We start from the raw sequence: 11,858 nt of genomic DNA, 5'->3' as shown, positions 1-11,858 counted from the left end.
CAAAAGTTTCAATTTTTACCTTTAGAGAATGAAAGTGGCCAAAATAATTGGGAAAAATAGAAAAATAACAATTTCTGGACTTTAAATAAGAGGATCTGAATAAATGTTTCTCTAGCAATACCAAGGCAAGGAAAAGTGTGAATATACTAACATATCTGGAAAATTATAATTCAATTAGAGAAAAGCATTCTGTCTTTAGAAAGGGCATTATGTGTAATTTCCTCCATAGACTCAATAACTGTATAAAAATATTTTGTGAAATAAAGAGATTGAGGTCAGGTTCATGAATTTTTAGTTCATGCATCCTTTTAAGATGGTAGTTTGGAACAACTACATTTCTGGGGTAGCAGATGGATGACCATGGGGTAGCCGTGGGCCAGGACCTAAAGAAGCTTGATAATATCTGGAAGGCTAGGTAAAGTATTCTTCAAAATAAGTCTTTAAAGGCACACAATCATAGGCTCTGTCTAGTTCTGGAAATTTCAGAAGTAATTCAAGTCTACTAAAAAGGAGAAAATGACGAGAGAAATGTTCAGATGAGTGGAGCATAGGTTTAGAGCTGGAACTCTGGAGACAAAGACACAGACACTGCTTTAAAGGCCAGTCTTTGTACTGGATCAGATGCTCTGCATTTCTATTCCGTCAACTGTCTAACCCTCATTTCCCTCATCATAAAATGGGAGAAATTAGTGCCTATTTTATGATATTGCTGAAAAGATTAAAATGGGATAAATCATGCAAAGTACTTAGCATAGCATATGATGCAAAGTAAATGCTAAATAAAAATGTTGGTTACATTTTGCCAGCATTGTTGCTGTAGTTTCTGTAATCAGCCAGGTTCATTCAGAGAAGAAAAGCCACTATGAGCTACCTAGAATAAGGAATTTATTATGTAGATCATATGGACCTTACACAAATGCAGAAGCTAGTCAAGATATCTATGCCAGACTAGGTGGCCTTTGTACCTGGTGTTGGGGCAAAGTCACTGTAGGTTAGCTGGGCTGGCAGTTGAAGAGAGCTGGATGAGAATGTTGGGGGTGGGGTAGGGAGACGAGGGGAGCAAGGACAAGCTACATCTTGCAATGATGAAGGGAACCCATGAAAACAAACTGGATTCCATGAGGATACCTGGAACCTCAGTGGTGTGAGGGACCTACTGGAGAAGATGGTGTTCTTTACTGTGGACTTTCATACATACCTAGCCCTGAACACTAAGAAGAGATCTGGGGGGAGCTGGAGAAGCTGTGAGCCCTGGTGGTATCCCAAACAACAAGGTTAACTAGAAGATCAGCAACAACAAGTGTGAGCTGCCATACTGCCTGGCACCCTATACCAAATTTTAGAACACAAAAATGGCAGCTTTAAAATGTTTCTGCCATATAAATTTTGAGCAAATTTCTTTGTGACCAACCCTAACATGGGACTACACAGGAAAGGGAATTATGGGAAACAACCCAGCTTGGCCAAGCTGAAACAGTAAAAAGCCATCACAGTTCACCTCCTGTCAACTTGGTATTTGTACACACTTCTTTAAAACTCTACTTGAACTCTACTTCATGGTCAAGTACAGATGACAGCAAAATCAAGCATCCATCTAACATGATGCAAATATCTCTTACATAACCAAAATCATGCAAACCCTCTCTCCAAAGAGGATACAAATTCCCCGTATATATTTTTATAGATCATGTACATTTCTCTTCTAGCTGAATCACATATGCTTTTGATAGTTGATAACTTAAATTCTAAGATATCAGACTATTATTAACACATCCTATGTTAGATAAGAGAGAAATGGATGAGGGGGAAAGATTGGTTACTATATACACAAACATGTTCATATCAAACTCAAGGACCAAATACTCATAATTTTTATACTGTTTCTTTCTACAACTAGTCATGTAGTTGTAGCTGTGTAGCATCTCCTTTTGCTACCTATTTGCCCTCAGTAAGTAGCTTGGCAGCTCATGGTTCCTTCTTTGCTGGGTGACTCAAATTTTCATTCCTGAGGGGTGTGAGTCATTAGGAGCCCTGCCTATATTGGGTTGTTGTAGTTTTCCACTGAATTATTTTTAAAAAGCTTTGTTGAAGTTTAATTTACATGTCTATAATTTTCACTCATTTAACACATTTCAGTGATTTTGGGTAAATTTTCAGATTTGTTTAACCATCATCACTCTTCAGTTTTAGAACATTTCCATCACCCCAAAGAGATCCCTCGAGCTCCTTGGAAAATAATCCCCATTCCCACCCTCACAGCCAGGAAGCAACTAATCTACTTTCTGACTCTGTAGATTTGCCTTTTCTGGACATTTCATATAAATGAAATTGTACAGTATGTGATCTTTTGCATTTGGCTTCTTTTAAGTAGCATAATATTTTTGAGGATCATCCATATTGTAGTGTGTATCAGTATTTTTTTTCTTTGACTTATATCACAGTACATGAAAGTTTTTTGAGTTGCTCGCAGTGATCTCCTGCATTCCAGACATGCTCTTCCTTACCTCATTGTACAGTATCAGTGTCCCCTTGATAGTCAGGATCAATCACTCCAGTAATACATTTAACTCTCTTCTTTGTTGATTCACAGGTTTAATAAACCTCAAACAGGCAGGTAGCAATCTCAACTTCTACTTTAATGGAACTATTGCTGTGTCTGGATGGAGATATGCCATCCTTAAGAACTAGGAACGCTAGACCAGCAGAGCCCAAAGTCATGGACACAGGAAGCAAAACTTTTCATAGAGTATCACAAAGGGAAGTGCCTGTGTGAAAAAGAAAAATATGCAACAATTAAAATAATTTAAAAACGTGACTATATACGTAGCCCCAGGTTGTCTAATCTGTTCAGATGCCCTTCTCAACCTTGTAACTCTGCCTGGTAGAGGTGTGATGACCTTATGGACTAGGAACTCTAATCTGATGGGAAATGGCTGCTCCCTTTGCATCATAACAGTCATAAGGCAAACAAAGATGTTATTTTTAAAATTTTTGTGTTATCATTTATCATGATTTTTGTTTTGATTTTAAAATATTACATTAAAATATTGTTGACACTGATTATTACATTTTCAGCACCTAGTTAAATTTTGCACCATCAGTGAGTGCTTCACTCATCTCATCTTAATTCTGGCCCTGATTAGAGGCAATACTGAGAAGAAACATTCCCATTTCAACCAGTTATTCCCAGATGTATAAATTCTTGGAAATGGGAGGAGGAGCATCATATACTGGTCACTGATTTAGAATATACACTGCATCCTACAGATCATTACCCAAGCCTTGCAAGGTGTTGTCCTTTTAACTGAGTCTTCAAAAGGCTATCCCACCATTCTATCAGGCTGACTACTTCAGGGTGATTCGATGTGGCCCATTGCCACATTTCATTTGCTCTAAAGTGAACTGCTCGGTGAGAAGCAATGTTGTGTGGAATATAATGATGGTGAACAAGACGTTTTCTAAGTTCACTGGTGATGACTTTGGCAGATGCACTGTAGGCAGGGAAAGCAAGTCCACAGCCAGAGTAAGTGTCTATCACAATGAGAACAAAGTGATCTATCTTCCATGACAGAAATAGGCAATGTAATCAGTCAGGAGGTTCTCTGATTTCCCTGTGGAATGGTCCCATATGTTTAGTAGATTACGTAGCCAGCTCAGCCTTAGTGCTTAGAAGTCTGTATTACTAAGCAAATACATAACCTCCATTTGGACAGTTTGTCATGATTGCATTGGGCAAGGATGAGGTAGTTAGGGAAAGAGGTTGACTGATGTCTGTAGAATTGGTCATCTTGTGCACTTGATAATTAACAGCTCTTTCTGTTGAGCTTGTTCTTTGATAAGCATCTATCTGGGACACAAATATCTTTGCTTCCAGAAACAACTATCCATGGACCTTTTCTCCAGATCTCTTTGTCACCAGTTTTCCAGCTGTGTTCCTACCAATTCTCTGACAATCCAGCCAAATTATTAGCTTTTGTCCATGACTTAGAGTAGATTTCTACCTTTGGTATTCCAGGAAAAATAAAAAACCAGATAGATTGGTTGAAGTCCCACCCACTGGAAGGATTTCCCTTCAAGACCACTCCAGAGTGGATCTGTAGTGCTAAGTCATCCACAGTTCACTTTTGCGGTGTCAGATATCAACGCAGAACTGAATGTAAAATTAAACCCTTTTTCCCCTAAGTTAACTGGCAATGGAAAACACTCCGTAAGAAGGAGGAACTGTAGCAACAAGAGGGACCTTGGGAACCTGGGCTACTTGCTCACGCAACTTATTTGTACCTACAGGACCTTCTCAAGTCCAGCTTCATATACACCACTTCTATTTTACAATAGAGCACAATTGTGCATACCCAATATTATGACTTAGTGGATTAGACAACACTCAGTTCATGATGGGCAGCTCAGGTTGCATGTTACTTTATGGCCCAGGGTAAGTCAGTATTCTATCTTTACCAGGGCTCAGTAACAAACTGGATGGTCTTTCTTAGAAGAAGTATAGTTATGTGCTGAGAGTGGCATAGCTTTGCTCAAACACCTTAAATGTCTGCCCTGTAACTCATTTATAGACACCTGTCAAAGCCTCCATGCAGCATCCCTGTCTGCCACATACACTTTAAGTATCATGTCTGCTGGGTCATATGACCCAAGTGGCAGAGCAGCTTGCATGGCAGCCTGGCCCATGTCAGAGCCTTTATTTCTTCTACACTTCATCAAAACTGGCAACTTTTCCAATTACACAGTAAATACTTCAGAATAGTATACCCAAATGAATATATGTATTACCTCCAAAATCCAAAGAGACCCACTAATTGTTATGCTTCTTTATTAGTAGTAAAGGGGCCAGATATAGCAATTTGTTCTTTACCCCTTTGGAAGGGGTAGCTTAATGTGCCTTGAACGTTGGAACCCTAGAAATTTACTGAGGTGTCAGGCCTCTGAGGTTTTGTGACTTAATTTCTTTTTTAAAAATAAATTTATTTATTTAATTTATTTTTGGCCGCATTGGGTCTTCGTTGCTGCTCAGGCTTTCTCTAGTTGTGGAAAGTGGAGGCTACTCTTTGTTGCGATGCGTGGGCTTTCATTGTGGTGGCTTCTCTTGTTGTGAAACACAGGCTCTAGGCATGTGGGCTTCAGTAGTTGTGGCTCGTGAGCTCAGTAGTTGTGGCTCGTGGGCTCTAGAGCACAGGCTCAGTAGTTCTGGTGCACGGGCTTAATTGCTCCATGGCACGTGGGATCTTCCCGGACCAGGGCTCAAACCCATGTTCCCTGCATTGGCAGGCGGATTCTTAACTACTGTGCCACCAGGGAAGTCTCTTGTGACTTTATTTCTTACCACCAGACATTCATGCATCTTACCAAAATGTCTAGAAGAGTTTCTACTTCCTGCATACCAGGCGAATCATCATGATATCATCAACGAAATTGACCATAGTAACATCCTATGGAATGCAGGAGCAGTCAAGGTCCTTGAGGACCAGATCTTGGCATGGGTTGAAGAATTGCTATAACCTTGAGGTAGGAACCTTGTTGGCCCTAGTAGTTAAAAAGAAACTATTTCTGATCATTTTCGTAGTAGGTTTAGAGAATAAAAACATAAGCTGGATGAACAGCTTGCATGCAAGGCATCAGGGATATGTCGATTTGCACCAGCAACAAACTTCATATGGAATAGGAGCTGCAGTTGAAGCTAACATCTGATTAAGTTCACAATAATCCACTGTCATTCTCTGAGGTCCATCAATCTTCTGTATGGGTCACGTCATTCCTATGCTTGAAACACTCCAATGTCTCCCTCAGCCTACAGGACAAAATCGAAAATCCTCAGCCTCAGCCTTAGGTGTTCAGACTAAGAAACACCTCGTGTTATTTTCATGTTTTCTTTCAAGTATTTTAAGGGATTTTATCCCTTAGTGAATTTACTATATTTTGAGTATATGGAGTAGGTAAATATAGAATTTTTTCATGTGACTAGCAATTTTTTTCAGCAACATTTATTTAAAGATCCATCATTTCACCAATGATTTCTTATTCCCCCCTTGTCACTTACCAAGGTTCCATATATTCATGCATCTGTTTCTGAGTTTTTCACTTGGTTCCATATGTCTGTTCCATATGAATGTTTGTTTTGTTTTACCCTAAAACACTGGGAAGTCCTTAGAGAAGGCAGTATAGTTTCCCCCAGCTTTGTGTAGCTCCCTCAACTCTGTTGTCACCCATGCATGGCACCCATGACCTGGATTTGCCTCCTCACACAAACATTAAATTTCCAGCTCTCTGCCTTTAAGGACTATATTCAGTTCTGATAAGCTTATAAGCTATTACTCACGATTCGAACTGATTTCCTGCTTACTTCTGGCACTTTGGATTTTCCTTTTCTTAACTTTGAGTTCACTAAAAAAATTAAAAATATATTTTTTGCAGTGTTTTTACATGTTGAAAGCATGTACATGGTGTATCTTCCATGTCAGATCAGTTCATCACATTTACCACATTTCTATTATTTGGGAATTTTTCTTCTTTCCTTGAAATTATTTTCTTTGTTCCTAAATTCTCCACCAACTCGACTAATATTCATTGCCTCAGGGTAAAGCAGATAAAATTCTACAACAAAGACGTTTGTAGAGATGTTAAGTGGAATTTTTTAAACACTCAGCAGGCACACAGTCTGAAACCAAAGAGCTTTTGATTTGCAAGGGCTAGGACTTCAGAGGAAAGTTGTTTGTTTTGATTTCTAAAAAGATTTGGCTTGGATCATCAAAGCTAGAGCCTGCAGGACTAGAGCATAGATATTATAAAAGATAAATGTTGAGTAGGGCAAAATAGAGAGTACAGTACTAGCCCCTTAGAGGAAGCACAGAAAATAAATGACAATAAAAAAGTCAGTATATCTAAAGGGAGTCACTACAGCAGGAGGCAAGGGAACTCTGTAGCAGAACCTACAGGTAGACCACCCCAAAAGGGGTCCAGATGGAGGATTCAGCTGAGCCTCAAAGAATTAGCAAGCCTGTGAGAGCCAGAGTGATGCCTGGGGTAATCATCCAGTCCTACTCAATCCCAGACATCAAACAACAAGCTACATTATTAGTAGGGGAGACGAGTAAGGACCAGAGGGCATCAAGAGAACCAGAAGCCCCTCTTCCACTACAGTGATAATGGATAATACTTACTGATAATTTACTATGTGTTAGAACCTGTTTTTAGCATTCACGTTCCCTATCTAATTTAATTCTAGTAACAACCTATGAGATTGGTGGTGTTATTATCTCTATTTTAAAGATGAGGCAATAAAATGCAGAAAATGTATGGTCATATGGCTAGAATTTGGTAGATTCAGGGTTTAAGTCCCTATGTATCCAGACCCTACTAAAGGGAGAAATAAGGAGAAAATCCTTTAGAGGAATGAAAAGCAAGATGGAAGTTTGAATTTGAAAACGACTTGTGGGGGCAGAGTCAAGATGGCAAACTAGGGGTGAGGAGTTTCAAGATGGCGGAAGAGTAAGACGCAGAGATCACCTTCCTCTCTACAAATACATCAGAAATACATCTACATGTGGAACAGTTCCTACAGAACACCTGCTGGACGCTGGCAGAAGACCTCAGACCTCCCAAAAGGCAAGAAACTCCCCCACATACCTGGGTAGGGCAAAAGAAAAAAGAAAAAACAGAGACAAAAGAATAGGGCCGGGACCTGCGCCAGTGGGAGGGAGCTGGGAAGGAGGAAAGGTTTCCACACACTAGGAAGCCGCTTCGCGGGCTGAGACTACAGGTGGCGGAGCGGGAAAGCTTCGGAGCAGCAGAGGAGAGCACAGCAACAGGGGTGCAGAGGGCAAAGCGGAGAGATTCCTGCACAGAGGATCGGTGCCCACCAGCCCGAGAGGCTTGTCTGCTCCCCTGCCGGGGCGGGCGGGGGCTGGGAGCTGAGGCTCAGGCTTTGTTCAGATCCCAAGGAGAGGACTGGGTTTGGCTGCGTGAACACAGCCTGAAGGGGGCTAGTGCACCACGGCTAGCCGGCAGGGAGTCCGGGAAAATGTCTGGAGCTGCCGAAGAGGCAAGAGACTTTTTCTTGCCTCTTTGTTTCCTCGTACGCGAGGGGAGGAGATTAACAGCGCCGCTTAAAGGAGCTCCAGAGACGGGCGCGAGCCGCAGCTATCAGCATGGACCCCAGAGACGGGCATGAGATGCTAAGGCTGCTGCTGCAGCCACCAAGAAGCCTGTGTGCAAGCACAGGTCACTCTCCACACCTCCCCTCCCGGGAGCCTGTGCAGCCCGCCACTGCCAGGGTCCCGTGATCCAGGAACAACTTCCCCGGAAGAACACACAGCGCACCTCAGGCTGGTGCAATGTCATGCTGGCCTCTGCTGCCGCAGGCTCCCCAGCATCCGTACCCTGCCCTCCCCCCGGCCTTAGTGAGCCAGAGCCTCCGAATCAGCTGCTCCTTTAACCCCGTCCTGTCTGAGCAAAGAACAGATGCCCTCAGGCGACCTACACGCAGAGGTGGGGCCAAATCAAAAGCTGAACCCCGGGAGCTGTGCGAACAAAGAAGAGAAGGGAAAGTCTCTCCCAGCAGCCTCAGGAGCAGAGGATTAAGTCTCCGCAATCAACTTGATGTACCCTGCATCTGTGGAATACCTGAATAGACAACGAATCATCCCAAACTGAGGAGGTGGATTTGGGGAGCAAAGATATGTATATTTTTTTCCCTTTTTCTCTTTTTGCAAGTGTGTATGTGTATGCTTCTGTGTGTGATTTTGTCTGTACAGCTTTGATTTTACCATTTGTTCTAGGGATCTGTCTGTCCATTAAAAATTTTTTTTTCATTACTTTAAAAAAATTTTTCTTGGGCTTCTCTGGTGGCGCAGCGGTTGAGAGTCCGCCTGCCGATGCAGGGGACACGGGTTCGGGCCCTGGTCCGGGAGGATCCCACATGCCACGGAGTGGCTGGGCCCGTGAGCCATGGCCGCTGAGCCCGCGCACGGAGCCTGTGCTCCACAATGGGAGAGAGGCCACAACAGTGAGAGGCCTGTGTACCGCAAAAAAAAAAAAAAAAAAATTCTTAATAATCATTTTTTACTTTAATAACTTTATTTTATTTTACTTTATTATATTTTATTTTATCTTTCTTTCTTTCCCTTTCTTTCTTTCTTTCTTTCTTTCTTTCTTTCTTTCTTTCTTTCTTTCTTTCTTTCTTTCTTTTCTTACTTTTCTCCCTTTTATTCTGAGCAGTGTGGATGAAAGGCTCTTGGTGCTCCAGCCAGGCATCAGGGCTGTGCCTCTGAGGTGAGAGAACCAAGTTAAGGACACTGGTCCACAAGAGATCTCCCAGCTTCACATAATATCAAATGTCGAAAATCTCCCAGAGATCTCCATCTCAACACCAAGCTCCAGCTTCACTCAACAACCAGCAAGCTACAGTGCTGGACACCCTATGCCAAACAACTAGCAAGACAGGAACACAAACCCATCCATTAGCAGAGAGGCTGCCTAAAATCATAAAAATGCCACAGAAACCCCAAACACACCACCAGACGTGGACCTGCCCACCAGAAAGACAGGATACAGACTCATCCACCAGAATACAGGCACTAGTCCCTTCCACCAGGAAGGCTACACAACCCACTGAACCAACCTTAACCACTGGGGACAGACACCAAAAACAACAGGAACTACGAACCTGCAGCCTGCAAAAAGGAGACCCCAAACAGAGTAAGTTAAGCAAAATGAGAAGATAGAAAAACACACAACAGATGAAGGAGCAAGGCAAAAACACATCAGACCTAACAAATGAAGAGGAAATAGGCAGTCTACCTGAAAAAGAATTCAGAATAATGATAGTAAAGATCACCCAAAATCTTGGAAATAGAATAGAGAAAATACAAGAAATGTTTAACAAGGACCCAGAAGAACTAAAGAACAAACAAACAATGATGAACAACACAATAAATGAAATTAAAAATTCTCTAGAAAGGATCAATAGCAGAATAACTGAGGCAGAAGAATGGATAAGTGACCTGGAAGATAAAATAGTGGAAATAACTACTGCAGAGCAGAATAAATAAAAAACAATGAAAAGAATTGAAGACAGTCTCAGAGACCTCTGGGACAACATTAAACGCACCAACATTAGAATTATAGTGGTCTCAGAAGAAGAAGAGAAAAAGAAAAGGACTGAGAAAACATTTGAAGAGATTATACTTGAAAACTTCCCTAATATGGGAAATGAAATAGTCAAGTCCAGGAAGCACAGTGAGTGCCATACAGGATAAATCCAAGGAGAAACACGCCAAGACACATATTAATCAAGCTGTAAAAAATTAAATACAAAGAGAAAATATTAAAAGGAAAATCAACAAATAACATACAAGGGAATCCCCATAATGTTAACAGCTGATCTTTCAGCAGAAACTCTGCAAGCCAGAAGGGAGTGGCAGGACATATTTAAAGTGATGAAAGGGAAAAACCTACAACCAAGATTACTGTACCCAGCAAGGATCTCATTCAGATTCCATGGAGAAATTAAAACCTTTACAGACAAGCAAAAGTTAAGAGAATTCAGCACCACCAAAACAGCTTTACAGCAAATGCTAAAGGAACTTCTCTAGGCAGGAAACACAAGAGAAGGAAAAGACCTACGATAACAAACCCAAAACAATTAAGAAAATGGTAATAGGAACATACATATCGATAATTACCTTAAATGTAAATGGATTAAATGCTGCAACCAAAAGACATAGACTGGCTTAATGGACACAAAAACAAGACCCATATATATGCTGTCTACAAGAGACCCACTTCAGACCTAGGGACACATACAGACTAAAAGTGAGGGGATGGAAAATGAGATTCCATGTAAATGGATATCAAAAGAAAGCTGGAGTAACAATTCTCATATCACACAAAATAGACTTTAAAATAACGACTATTACAAGACACAAAGAAGAACACTACATAATGGTCAAGGGATTGATCCAAGAAGAAGATATAACAATTGTAAATATTTATGCACCCAAACTAGGAGCACCTCAATACATAAGGCAAATACTAAGAGCCATAAAAGGGGAAATCAACAGTAACACATTCATAGTAGGGAACTTTAACACCCCACTTTCACCAATGGACAGATCATCCAAAATGAAAATAAATAAGGAAACACAAGCTTTAAATGATACATTAAACAAGGTGGACTTAATTGATAATTACAGGACATTCCATACAAAAACAACAGAATACACTTTCTTCTCAAGTGCTCATGGAACATTCTCCAGGATAGAGCATATCTTAGGTCACAAATCAAGCCTTGGTAAATTTAAGAAAATTGAAATTGTATCTTTTCCCACCACAATGCTATGAGACTAGCTATCAATTACAGGAAAAGATCTGTAAGAAATAGAAACACATGGAGGCTAAACAATACACTACTTAATAACCAAGATATCAGTGAAGAAATCAAAGGGGAAATCAAAAAATACCTAGAAACAAACGACAATGAAATCACGATGACCAAAAACCTATGGTATGCTGCAAAAGCAGTTCTAAGAGGGAAGTTTATAGCAATAAAATTCTTCCGTAAGAAACAAGAAGGATCTCAAATAAACAATCTAACCTTACACCTAAAGCAATTAAGAAAGATGAACAATAAAACCCCAAAGTTAGCAGAAGGAAAGAAATCATAAAGATCAGATCAGAAATAAATGAAAAAAATGGAAGGAAACGATAGCAAAGTTCAATAAAACAAAAAGCTGGTTCTTTGAGAAGATAAACAAAGTTGATAAACCATTAGCCAAACTCATCAAGAAAAAAAGGGAGAGGACTCAAATCAATAGAATTAGAAATGAAAAAGGAGAAGTAACAACTGACAC

The sequence above is a fragment of the Pseudorca crassidens genome, chromosome 2, assembly GCF_039906515.1.
Source record: "Pseudorca crassidens isolate mPseCra1 chromosome 2, mPseCra1.hap1, whole genome shotgun sequence".
Lineage (NCBI taxonomy): Eukaryota > Metazoa > Chordata > Mammalia > Artiodactyla > Delphinidae > Pseudorca > Pseudorca crassidens.
This window is presented reverse-complemented; position numbering follows the sequence as displayed.